This window comes from Fukomys damarensis, unplaced genomic scaffold (assembly GCF_012274545.1).
Source record: "Fukomys damarensis isolate Sample0158 unplaced genomic scaffold, DMR_v1.0_HiC HiC_scaffold_28, whole genome shotgun sequence".
Classification (NCBI taxonomy): Eukaryota; Metazoa; Chordata; class Mammalia; order Rodentia; family Bathyergidae; genus Fukomys; species Fukomys damarensis.
In genome coordinates, this window is record NW_022900940.1 from 47,666,326 (window position 1) to 47,678,527 (window position 12,202).

Here is a 12,202-nt window from a genome sequence, read left to right on the forward strand (position 1 = left end):
AAAAAAAAAAAAAAAAAAAAAAAAAAAAGCATAGCTAGCAATTCACCTTGGGCAAGTAAATTAAGTTTTTGGCCCTGGGATACCCATCTGTAAAATGGGACCACCAGCACTTCTGGATGGAAATAGAGTGAACGGTAAAGTTATGAAGGCACATACAGTGCTTAGCTGTGCCTGGCACACAGTCCTCCTGCAACAGGTGGCCCCCCGTGATCATCATCATTATTGTGTACAGAACTTTAAGGCAGGGATCAATAAGAATAACAATTCTTAGGAACCGAACCTATGCTGTGTGATGGTCCCTGCATTTTCCGCCTTGTCTTCATCATTTCATTTCGGGTCCCAGATACCCAGTGGGCTAACCAGCTTTTTTGCGGACACTGCACCTGAGGTTCAAAGAGCGAACAGACCTGCCCAAGAACAGTGGTAATGTGGGATCCAGTCTCAAGCTTTCTGCCAGCCCATCTGCCCTCCCTTGATGAGGAGGGTTGGAGCCTGTGTCCTTTTAATTTCTGCCCAAAGTTCCTTTTTTTTCTTTAGGGCTGTGCTGGTACACTCATTTTAGAACTGTGTAGTCAGTCTGCAAGTATGATCAACTTTTAAAAAACCTCCCTGGAGCTATATTAATAAACACGGCTTAGATAAAATTCGAAAACTGGCCACCATAACCAAAGACCAGCCAGAGGAAAATTACCAACATACCTTCTGTTCTGACAGTCAGTGAGTGCTTCTGGGCCTGTGCTCGTTGGGACTTGCCACCTCCGGCATGTGCAGTGATGGGGCTCGGTCCGCACTGCTCTCACAGAAGGCCACCTCCGAGAAGCAGAACTGACCTGGGCCCAGCGTGATATTTGTGAGGCAACATGGCCCAAGCCAGAGCAGCCTGACCCTGCGCATCACCCGGATGTGAACGCCCATCCCACCCATTTCAGAAAGCTGCCCGAAGATATCCCAGATGTGCCCTTCCTCGGCGTCCCAGTCCCCTTACATGTGAGATGAGGATATGAATACATCGCAGACTCCTCACAGCTTAAGTAGGGGGTGGAAAGCACGTGACACAGTAAATTGCACACACTCAGGCATTATTATTCAGGACGACGCGTGGTGTATAATCAGTGATTTGACTTTGGAAGGAGTATTTACCCTTCTGGAAAGGTTTTCAGAAATGTGCCTGTTTGCCAGCGCACACTGTAGAGAAGGAGCAGGAAGTGGAGAGTGGGCAGGGCCGCGGCCCAGGGGGCCAGCGGGGCAAGGGTCTGAGCGGGTAACTTGTAGTGGTGCTTCTTGTGATGTCGTGATCCCGTCCAAGGTTTGGGGGAACCTGAAAATTTGGGAAACGGATGCTTATATGGGAAAGTGAGAGGACCTTCTTGGACAGGGAATTGGGTGGTCCCGTCTCTTCCAGACATAGATTAACAATGACTTAATTCCAGAAATATTGTCAGCAAGTAAAATAAATAGACTAATCACTGTGGGCAAATTGTATGTTGATGCTTCTAAGCACCGTTTCCCGTCTGACCCTTACATATACGTTTAATCAATCCAGATGGATGAGTCATCCTGCTCTTAATTAATCTTTTCGGACATTTATAGAGAAGAGGCAGTCTTTACATAGAACTTATAAATGTGTTTAAGCTTAGTATGGATTTTTATTTATGTACCTAGCACAAGAAGCCGTTATTTCTAAACGATGGCTTGTTTTCAATGTTCTCAGACCTTCAAAATGTTTTATTTTTACCCCTCGGGGGGGAATTGAGGGTGAGTTGAAGGAAAACACAGGATGGCTGCTTTCTATGGCACGAGCTGGTTAACCTTTCCAGACTCTGCGTGTTTGTTTGGATTTTATGGTGAGGACAAGGAAATGGGGAGCTCCCAGCAGGAGGCCTTCCCGAGCAGCAGTGTTGCACTGAGACTTTGCACAGCTGTGGTAATCTTGCTTTCAGTCTCCTTTGCCACGGAAGTGATCAGTCTCACAAGAGCACTTCCGGGGCATCTAAAGGGCAGCCCTCGAACGAACACCAGGCAGAGTCCGTTGTGTTTCTGATGGGGGCTTTGGTGTGGGACGTCAGTGGGGAAGAACCAGTTGCTGTGTGGTTGGAGGATGCTCCGGGGCTGTTTGCTGTAAGGACTGACTTAAATTGGAGTCAGTTCCTGTAGGACACTGGGGCGGGTGTGTGTGTGTGTGTGTGTGTGTGTGTGTGTGTGTGTATCACAGTACAGTCTCAAGCTCTGCTTATTCACCAGATTTGTGTGTCCCAGTTCCCATTCTTTTGCTTTTTTGATGATCCAACCTTTAGCTTTCAGCATTCATTTGTATGAGAACCTCTGTAGCAGATGCTCGGAGGTGCCAAGAGAACACAGTAGCCCCGGAGACCAATTTCTGGGAGCGTATTGTACAGGGTTAGAATGAGTAGGACTTCCCGTCACTGAAAAGCTCCATGAAAACAACCAAACAAGGTGCTGAGCTAAAGGTGGCAGATTGAAACCAGAAATGTCTTTCGTGGCTGCAGTAGCGTGGAGGAGGCAGGGAGAGAGTGGTGGTTTGGCCAGTGATGGGCAGGTCTGTGAAATGCAGAGAAGGGTCTGGGCTTCTCTCTACGTGTGGTGGGAAGCCGCAGGAGGCTGGCGTGACCAGACTTAGGTTTCAGAGATCTCTTTGGCAGGGTGTGGAGCTTTCTACTCAAAGTGCAGCACGTAGATGGGCCACAGCACTCTGAGCTTGAATGGCTGCTTGTGGTAGGTATGTGGGGAGCATGTGAAGTAGCACAGCCATTGTGGAATGGTGGAGGCTTCTCAAGTAACTACCAACAGGACTGCTGCTTGATCCAGCCATCCCACTGCTGGAAACCTGCACTCCCGTGCTTCCTGCAGCATTAGTCACAACAGCCAAGATATAAATCGGGAGCAGTAACCCCCAGTGGATGTGGAGATAGAATGTGGTGTGCATGCAGTGGAGTACTATTCAGCCCCCAAAACAGTGGAATCCTGTCCTGTGGCTAGTGGGACAGAACTGGAGGACGTGTCAAATGACCCAGGCAAGGAGTCAGACACTGCATGTTCTTAGTCCTGCGTTGAAGCTCAGATGTGGATCTCATAGCAGAAGGGAAGAGATAAGGGGGCACCAGCGGATGGGAAGGAGATGGGGAGACTGGATAACAGGTACCAAACACATCAGACGGGGGAGTCAGGGCCCTGTCCTACAGCACGACACAGTGACTGCGGTCTACAACAGCTTACTGCATATTTCGTAAAGAAGCAGGCAGGGGACTTCTCACTCCACACTCAAAGAAATGATAAGTATTTAAGGGGAAGGAAATGCTAAACACGCAGAATTGGTCATTACTCACTGAATACATGCATCAAATTATTATTTTTTATTCATTGTTTATTGGTACATTTTAGGTAGACATTATGATCACGTTCATCACGGAATTTGTACCGGTACGTGATGTATCTTGGTTCTTGTTTTCCCCCCTTCCCCTGCCCTCCCTTCAACCCCTCCACCACTCCGAACATACAAAAGTTTGTTTTCATTTTTTCCTTCTTTTCTGTTTTTTCTTCCCTTTCCCCCACCCTCTCCTTACTTTCCCTTCCCCTGTGGAACTTTTCTTCCAATTTCACAATATCTATTGCACACTGATCTTATTTACCCTGTCAGTTTCTCACACCAGAAAAACTATTCAGTATTTACACATGTGTCCTATTTATTTCACTTGAGTATGGCCTCAGTGTGCATCCATTTAGATATAAATGTCTCTAGTTTATCATACTACCTTTTATTTAAAAAAAAACACAAAACCACCTTTTGTTGTGTTTGGGTACTAGGAATTGAACTCAAGACCTTGAGCTTGCCAGGCAGGTGCAGCGCCACTGAGCTACATCCTCAGCCAAACCACATCCTCTTTCTCCAGTCTCCAGTTGATGGTTACTTGGGCTGTTTCCAAGTTTTAGGTATTACAAATTGTGTCTCTATACACATGGGTGAGCATATATTGCTGTGGTATGATTCTTTTAATTCTTATGGGAAGATACCCAGCAGGGAAATAGCTGGGTTAAATTGGACCTCTAATCCTAGTTGTTTGAGGTATCTCCATATTGATTTCCACAGTAGTTGCACCAGTCTACACTCCCATCAACAGTGGAGAAGGTTCATTTTTCCCCACAGCCCCACCAGCATTTGTTATTGGTTGATTTCTTGATAGCAGCCGTTTTTTCTGGGGTGAGATGAAGTCCCGTGTGGTTTTAATTTGCATCTCTGGAATGACCAGTGATGTTGAACAATTTTTCATATGTTTATTTGCTGCTTCTACTTCTTCATCTGAGAAGTGTCTGTTCATTTCAGATGCCCGTTTTTGGATTGAGTCTTTAAATTTGGGGGCCTAAGTTTTTAAAGTTCTATAAATATTCTAGATAGTAGATCTTTGTCTGAGGAACAGCTAGTAAAAACTTTTTCCCACCTTGTAGATTGTCTCTTGGGGATTGGTTTCTCTGTTGGTGGTTTCTCTTGATTTTTTTGTTTCTGTTTTTTGTCTTTTTGGTACCAGGGATTGAACTCAGGACCTTGCACTCGTGAGGCAGGTGGTGGAATCACTGAGCTAAATCCCCAGCCCTGTGGCTTCTCTTGCTATGCAGAAGCTTTTTAATAGGATGAGATCCCAGTTGTTGATTCGTGATAGTTCCCGTGCAACTGAGGTTTTGTTCATAAATTGTTTCCTACACCAGTGTCTTCAAGAGTTCTACCTAATGTCTCTTCCAGCCAGTTTAGTGTTTCTATTTTAATATTTAGATTTTTGATCCATTTCTATTTTTGTTTAGTTCATGGTGAGAGATATGGATCTAGTTTTAATCTTCGGCAAGTTGAAAGCCAGTTTTTTGAACACTATTTATTAAAAGGGCTATCTTTCCTCTAGTGAGGGTGTTTGGCTCCTTTGTCAAAGATGAGGTGGCTGAGTATATCTGGAGTTCTGTCTGCATCTTCCAATATGTTCCATTGTCAGTTTTTTTTCCAATACCATGCTGTTTTTATCACAGTAGCTTTGTAGTATAATTTCAAGTCAGGGATTGTGATACCCCCTGCTTTAATTTTGTTGCCTAGAATTGCTTTTTCTATTCCAGGTCTCTTCTGGTTCCAAATGAACATTGGGATTATTTTCTCTAGTTCTGCGAAATATGCTCTTGGAATTTCAATCAGGATTGCATTGAATTTATATAGCAGTTTTGGAAGTATAGCTATTTTCACTATATTGGTTCTTCTTACCCAAGAATAAGGGATGTCTTTCCATTGTCTGATATCCTTTTTGATCTCTTTTCTTCAGGGTGCTGTAGTTTTCAGAGTACTTCCTTTGTTAGATTGACTCTAGGTATATCATGTTTTTGAATGCTGTTGTGAAAACAGTTGTTTTTCTAGCTCCTTTCTCAGTGAGTCTGTTGTTCACGTACAGGAAGGCTATTGACTTTTGTGTGTTGACTTTGTATCCAGCTATGCTATTGAATTTGGTTATTAAGTCTAGAAGATTTTTGGTGGAGTTCTTGGGGTTGCCTATATGGAGTACCATATCATTCACAAATAACGACAACTTAACTTATTCATTTCCTAACTTTATTTCTTTTATTTCTTTCTCTTGTGTAATTGCTGTAGCTAACGTATCCAGAACTATATGAACAGGAGTGATGACAGTGGACATGACATCCTTGTCTTGTTCCTGATTTTAATGTGGAAGATTTTTTTGCCATTTAGTGTTGATTGTCGCTGTTGGTTTGTCATAGATGGCTATTGTCAGTTTGAGATAAAACCATCCATTCCAATTTTCTGCATGGTTTTTATCATGAATGGGTGTCAGATTTTGTCAAAGGCTTTTCTTCATCTATTGAGATGATCATATGGTTTTTGTCGTTGACTCTGTTGATACAGTGTATTACATTTATTGATTTATGTATGTTGAACCACCCTTGCATCCCTAGGTTGAATCCCACTGGGTCAGGGTGTCTGATCTTCTGCATTCTGTTTGCCAATATCTTTTTTTTTTTTTTTTTTTTTGTACTGGAGATTGAACTCAGGACCTTGCACTTGCTGTTTGCCAGTATCTTATTGAGGATTTTTGTGTTTGTATTCATTAGGGACATTGGCCTGTAGTTCTCTTTTTTGGTTGGATCTTTCTCTGCTTTGGGGATCAAGGTGATGCTTACTTCCAGGAATGAATTTGGGAGTATTGCTTCCCTTTAAGCAGTAGTGACAGTAGCTCTTCTCTAAATGTCTTGTAAAATTCAGCAGTGAATCCATCAGGATCCAGCTTTTCTTTGTTGGTAAGTTTTTAATTATGTTTTCAATTTCATTGAATTGTTTGGAATTTTATATCTTCTTCCTTCAACTTTGCTTCATATGTATCATATGTATCTTGGAATATGTAATACATATGCTATACATATGTAATTCATATGTATCTGGAAATCTATTTCTTCTGTGTTCTATCTTATTGGAGTACAGATTCTCAAAGTAGGTAATGATGAACCTCTGGATTTCTGCTGGGTCTGTTGTAATTTTACCCTTTTAATTCCCAATTGCATAGATTTTTGGGCTTCTCTTTCCTTTTTTGAGAAAGTTGGCTAAGAGTTTGTCAATTTTGCTTATTCTTTTGAAGAATAAACTCTTTGCTTCATTTTTTTTGTATCATTCTCTTAGTCTCCATGCATTGATTTCTGCTCTGATCTTTATAATTTCCTCCCTTGTATGAGCTTTGGGTTTGTCTTAGTCTTCTTTTTCTAGAAGCTTGAGATTCAGCATTAGGTTGTTTATTTGAATTTGCTCTATTTTCCTAATATGGGCATTCACTAGTATGAATTTCCTTCACAAGATTGTTTTTATTATATTCCATAAATTCCAGTATGTTGTATTGGCATTATCATTTAATTGTAGAAACTGTCTCGTTTCTTCTTTCATTTCCTCTGTGACTAATTGGTTGTTCAGGAGGGTGTTATTCAATTTCCATTTTATGAAGTTCTTGTGGTTTTTTTTGCTGTTGATCTCCAATTTCATTGCACGATGATCTGACAACTTACAGTGTTCCTCTGCATTTACTTAAGCATGTTCTATGAGCTAGTATGTGGTCTATTTTGGAGAATGACCCGTGTGCAGCCAAAAAGAATGTGTATTCTGATTGTGTGGGGTGGAACACTCTGTAAACGTCTATTAAGTCAATTTGTTCAAGAATTTTGTTGAGTTCTAGTATTTTGTTGTTGATTTTTGTCTAGCTGATCTGTCTGTTTGTGACCGTGGGGTATTGAGGTCCCCCACTAGTACTATATTAGTGCTTGTTTGATTTTTCATGTCTATTAGTATTTGTTTTATATAGTTGGGTGCACTAGTATTTGGTGCATATATATTTATGATTGTCATCTCTTACTCTTGAATTGCTCCCTTTATAAGGATGTAATGACCTTCTTTGGCTCTCTTAATTAGTCTTCATTGGAGATCCACTTTGTTGGCAAATAGGATAGCTACCCCTGCCTTTTTTTCAGGTTCCTGTCACACTGATTATTGTTTTCCATCCTTTACTTTCAATCTGTGAATTTCTTTTTGAATTAAGTGTGTTTCTTGGATGCAGCATATTGTTGCATCTTGCTTCTTGAACCATTCTGCCAGTCTCTTTTTTTTGATTGGTGAATTACCATTAACATTGATGAGGGATTTAGCTCAGTGGTTCTGCCACCTTCCTCACAAGCACAAGGCCCTGAGTTCGATCCCCAGTACAAAACAACAAACAAAATAATTGATAGTTATAACTGATATGTATTGATTTATCCTTCCCATGATCTTTTCCTGTTGTTGGATTTTACCCCCTTTGCATTTAATTTAATAAAGTCTTTTGGAGTGGTGATTTAGTATTCATGAAATTCCTTAGGTGTTCTTTGTTGTGAAAGTATCTAATTTCTCCATCAATTTTGAAAGATAGTTTTGCAGGATACATCAATCTAGTTTGGAGGTTGTTTTCTTTTAGTGCTTAAAATAGTTCACTCCAAGCTGTCCTTGACTTAAGGGTTTGTGTTGAGAAGTCTGATGTAATTCTAATGGGCTTTCCTTTGTATGTGATTTCTTTCTTTTCTTTGATTGAGTTTAATATTTTGTTCTCATGTTAGATTTCTGGGATCTTTACTATTATATGCCTGGGCATAGTTTTTCCAGTTGGAGTTCTTCTTATGTCAAATTCTTTTTGCTGTTAGGGAAGTTTCCTGTGATTTCTTCTGTGAAAAGTCTATTTGTGTTTTTCGTGCTATCTTCTGCTCCTTCATTGTCTTTCAATCTTGTTATTCTTTTTTTGCATCATCTAGTAGCTATTGGATTTATTTCTCATGCTCTCTTGCTATTTTTAAGAAATTTGTCTTTTCATGTTTGCTAATTGCTATCCTGTCTTCTATATCTGAAATTCTGTCCTCACATTAATTTATTCTGCTATGGAAGATCTTAACAAAAATTTTGATTTTTTTTTAGAAATCTGCTTAGATGTGTTTTATGTTTTCCAATTCTTTTCTATGTTGAGTAGAAATGGTTTGAATCATTTTCCTCAGCTCCTCTATTTTATTTATCTATATCAACTCTAGAGTTATTAGTCATATTGTTCATTATGGTCACCATCTCTGTTGTTATCTGAGAAATTGTCTTTTAATTTATATTTCCAGAACCTCTTTCATCTGTTTTGTTACCTCCCTTGTTACCAGCTCAGGGAGTCCAGGTGTGTGGCTATCTGATTCCATATTGTTGTCCATTGGATTTGCCTTTGGTGATCTGGAAGCCTGGGTTTGTGTCTTGTTTAGGCGTCTTCCCATTTCTATTTTTTATTGTTGTTAATGTTTTTGGTTTAATTTCTGGCTTGATGCTTGTATATTGCTTACAGGGAGTCTCTTTATTGCCAATATTAAAACTCTTAGGGAATGACTGCTTTCAGAGGTGTCTCCCTTAGGCAATGTCAGTCTCGGAATACCAGGAAGGACAACTGACTAGAACGATCACATCACCTTGGCCAAAGTAATACCATCAGCATCAACAATAACATCAGACACTGCTTAGAAAATAACAAATTGTGGTAACTCTCTGACACCCTCAATCACATGAACTAGACTTATGGCTATATATCAAAATCTAGGACCAACCAGAAATATTTGCAGTAAATAAGCCCTTCAGTATAGCAAATGTACCTCCAGGAAGAAGACTTAAAAGGAATTGGGGGGAGGTGTGTAAGAGAAATAGAAGAAGGAAAGGTTAGAACTTGGGCTAGAGGACACAGGAAGATCATGTAAACTTTGGAAAACTGGTAAAGACTGGAGGACAAGAGAGAAGAAAAGAACAAAAGCAAGAGCAGAACCAACTAAAGGCAACAGGAAAACTAGAAACTGTATTCGTGCTCTCATAGAAATAAGAACAACCAAGAAAAAGCGAAATGGGAAAAACATGAACAAGAAAGGAGAGAAATGAAGAAGAGAAAAAAAAAGAAAGAAAAAGCAAAAAGTGAAAAAACAAAAGTTTCCTTCAAGGCGAGTCTCTGCTCTCCCTGAGCAACGTGGGCAGCAGGGTGCAGATCCGAGTCACTCACTCTCTTGGAGCCTGCTTTGAGCACTGATATTCTGGATGCTTTCTGGCTGCAGGCCAGAAGCGAGCTCCCTGACCTGTGTGTTTGAACTCTGCATGGTTCTGCTGCAAGTTTGAGCGGTCCCTGTCCCACAGTGAGTCTTGGTATGAGGTAACACTCACTGAAGTCCAACCCACTGAAGTCCGCTGCACCTTTATTGCAGTGGCTATCTTCACTCTCCCAGAAGGCTCCAGTGCTCAACAGCAAGCCTCAGAGAGGCCTTCTCTGCTGCTCACCACCGTGCCTCTTTCTGAGCTCAGAACATGGTCTTTCTGCTCTCCATGGTCTTTCTGTTGTCTGGGTCTGGCTGTCAATTTTTCAGGAGGCACTTCTGCTGAATCCATGCATTAATTATAATCCCATAATATGTGCAATTGTGTGTCAAAAAAACCCCACTTTTATTTATTTATTTATTTTTTGTACCGGGATCGGACTTGGGTCCTTGCACTTGCAAGGCAGGCAGCAGAACCACTGAGCTAAATCCCCAGCTCTTCAAAAACACGTTTAAAAAACCTTGGGTCCCATCCACATTAAATTCCAGCAATTAGGAAAGAAGAGAGGAAAAAAAATGGCAAAAGCAAGCATGACTACAGACTTTCAAGAAATGTTCGTAAATTTGCCACCTGGCACTTTCACTTACAGGTTATTGAGCAGAATTTAGATACGTGGCCCAAGCTGTGTGCTCCCAATTCTGAGAAGTGAAATCTTTGTTTCTGTTGGCTAGGTACACAGTTAAAAATTAGGTCCCTCTTAATACAGAAAAAGGGAAGAAAATGTATTAGAGAAGAACTAGGAATTCCTAGCACAGCATATCTCAGGGAATGTGATTTGATGTATAATTTAAATATGAAATGATATCTCCCCACTCAACATTACCTAGGCTGAATATTTTGCATCATCATCTCCTTACAAAATCTTATAATTTTTTCCATTTTTCTTTCCAAAGAAAAAGAGGTGTCTGGTTTACTAAGAATGCATTTCTGCATTCAAAGTTGAAATATGAAAATAAACCTCACCCACTAGAAACATGATAAAAGAAAATCCCTGGCACAGAGGGAAATACCAAAGAGTTCCATTTACATAGCACCTTTTCTTGGGCTGTGTCCTAATGCAACAAGGGAACTACAGGCAACCCAAGCTTCTCCAAGGGAGCATTCCTGACTCAGTTCCCAGTTCCCGCCATTGCTACCAAAGCCAGGAGAAGGGGTACAAGGACAGGACCTCCGGAGAAGTCCAGTCTTGAACTTTGAAACTTAGGTCTAAGAAGGGTATCTGTAAATGTCTCATCACCGTGACAAGGAGGACAGGCTGTTGGTCAACCAGCCAGGGTTGAGAAATGCCATTGCTGCTTACCCAGTGGCTACTTCAGGGCAATCATCCTGGATCCCAGTATGCATACCAGTAAGGGGAGAGAAAGATTCCATTAACTGGGCATTCATTTACAAATTAAATAAGACATTGCCTATAAAAACTTAAAGTACAATGCTTGGTCCACTGGAAGTACTTTAAAAATGTTCAGTATTACAGGTTCTGCCCAGATTCCAGAGGGGAGAAAAACATATTTTAAGGGATTTTTGAGGCATATTATGACATTTATACATTGACTCATTGTTTCATCTGTTAATTTAACAAATTTTTTACATCTTGTGTCCTAGCATGTTCCAGTAGGTAGTATCTGCCGGAGGGGCAGGAAATATATCCAGATGAAATATGACAGTCTTGTTCTGAAGTGAGCATCCTACTTAGTGGAAGAGAGAAGGACTAAACAAATAGTTAAACTCTCATGAGAAATACGTTAAGCACAAAGTGGTATTAAAATGAGAGGTGAGAGTTACAGCCAGGAGTGCCAAGGCTGTGACATCTCCTTAGGACATCATGAGTTACAAGATACATCCTTCACTTAACATCAGCTTGGCAGGACAAAACAAAAAGAAATCTTAGATGCATATTGTGATTATAAGTCCTGTCGTAGCTTCAGAAATGTAATATACAGAGAACATTAAAGCCTGTCTTAGAAACGGAGAACCATCACTGGAGGTGCTGGTGTCTTTGTTATTGTTGACCATCGTCACAGGCTGGTGGGAGCCACTGGCCTGCAGACCGAGCCCCAAGTCTTCCTCTTCAGGTGGGGAGGCACAGCTGAGGGCAGGGGCCGGTGCCAAGGATGAGTAGGGTTACATTCTAGCTGGGGTCCTTGTTTTGGCCTTCCTGCGCCTGGGCATGGCCTCCGAACTGTCTTATCTCTCTCTCTCGGAGCTGCAGCCAGCCTGAACAGCCAACCTTAGCTCCTGCCAAGGGCATGGGACACAGCACAGTCCTCTTCCGATAGGCTGGTACCAGGCTGAGACTTGTCCTCCCGTGGAACTGGTCATGGCCCTGCAGCTCCATGTGTCCCTTACCACCGCTCCGGGAATAAAGACCAAAACTTTTTTTTTTCAGCTTTAATTGAGTTTATTGGTACATTTTAGGGATACAGTACAGTCACATTCATTGTTGGGATCTTGTACCTCTACATGACAAGTCTTGATTCTCATTTTTTCCCCTTGTCCCTGCCCTCCCTTCACCCCCTCTCCCCTCCCCATCTA